Source organism: Corvus brachyrhynchos, unplaced genomic scaffold (assembly GCF_000691975.1).
Source record: "Corvus brachyrhynchos isolate BGI_N302 unplaced genomic scaffold, ASM69197v1 scaffold21, whole genome shotgun sequence".
Classification (NCBI taxonomy): Eukaryota; Metazoa; Chordata; class Aves; order Passeriformes; family Corvidae; genus Corvus; species Corvus brachyrhynchos.
Genome location: NW_008236924.1, coordinates 1,208,877 through 1,209,986, shown reverse-complemented (window position 1 = coordinate 1,209,986; position 1,110 = coordinate 1,208,877). Strand labels below are relative to the sequence as shown.

At 56.6% G+C, this 1,110-nt stretch overlaps 1 protein-coding gene across 2 annotated transcripts in view; it reads right to left on the bottom strand.

The window, feature by feature from the left end:
• Positions 1–774: 774 nt before the first annotated feature.
• GM2A (GM2 ganglioside activator) overlaps positions 775–1,110 on the bottom strand; it is a 9,420-nt gene continuing 9,084 nt past the window's right edge. For both annotated transcript variants that reach the window (XM_017728118.1, XM_017728117.1), the window contains exon 4: positions 775–1,110. This exon is cut by the window's right edge and continues 1,176 nt beyond it. The gene's annotated coding sequence lies outside the window, so the exon portion shown is untranslated.

Sequence of the window (1,110 nt, the reverse complement as noted above, 5' to 3'; positions counted from 1 at the left end):
GGGAAGGGAACGGGGCTGGGGAGGGGTGCGGAGCACGAGTACTCTGGGGGAGCTGAGGTTGTTCAGCTTGGAGGAGGCTCGGGGGGGACTTTATCACTCTCTAAAACTCCCTGAGAGTGAAGCCAGGTGGCGTCGGGCTCTGCTGCCAGGCAACCAGCAGCATGACAAGAGGATGTGGTGTTAAGCTGCACCAGGGAATGTTTAGGCTGGACATTAGGAGAACTTTCTTCACAGAGTGATTAGACATTGGAATGGGCGGCCCAGGGAGACGGTGGAGTCACCGCCCCTGGAGGTGTTTAAGGAAAGACTGGATATGGCACTCAGCACCGTGGTATAGTCGACATGGTGGTGTTCAGTCACGAGTTGGACTCAATATTATCGCAGTCTTCTTCAAGTTCATTGATTTTGTGCTTCTGTGATCCCCCGCAGCCGGGCTGTTCCTTGGGCAAGGCCCGCAGAGCCATTCAGGTGTCAGGGCTACAGAAGGTCACCAGGATGAGCAACACCCTCAAAGCCCCTCAGCATGGGCTGTGCCCCCCGGGACCGTGACTCTGTCCCTGCGTCCCCACATCACAACGCCGCGTTTGCAGATCCCTGCCCTGCCCCTCACACAGGAACTGGCCTCAGGGCTGCTCAGTTCCTCTGGCTGCAGCATCCTCTACCGCTGCCCCCACCCCGCCACCTCCACCTCCCCCAGCTCACACCTACATCCACACTATTCCCAGCCAAATAAATGTCACCTCAAGGTCACCCCCAGCAACAAGAGGCACCAGCTCCGCGTCCTGGTAAAAAGATTTATTAAGAACATGCAGAACCTGCCCAAAAGGAGGTTGCTGCCCTGGCACTGACGGGGAGCAGGGGCAGAGGATTAGTGCTTCTCCAGGCAAAGCCACAGGGTGAAATAAAGTGAGTGGAGGGCACAGAAAGGCAGAGGGAGCATATCTATGTGGTGGAGAAACACCCGCAGCAGTTAAGGCGTATAAAGTGCTTGGAGAAGACCAGCCCTATTGAGGGGCTAAATAACACAAGCAGGCAGGGACAGCAAGAGATGTGGGTGTCTGGTGGCACCGGGCACAGGGGAGTGATGACAGACACACCTGCCCTAAGAAT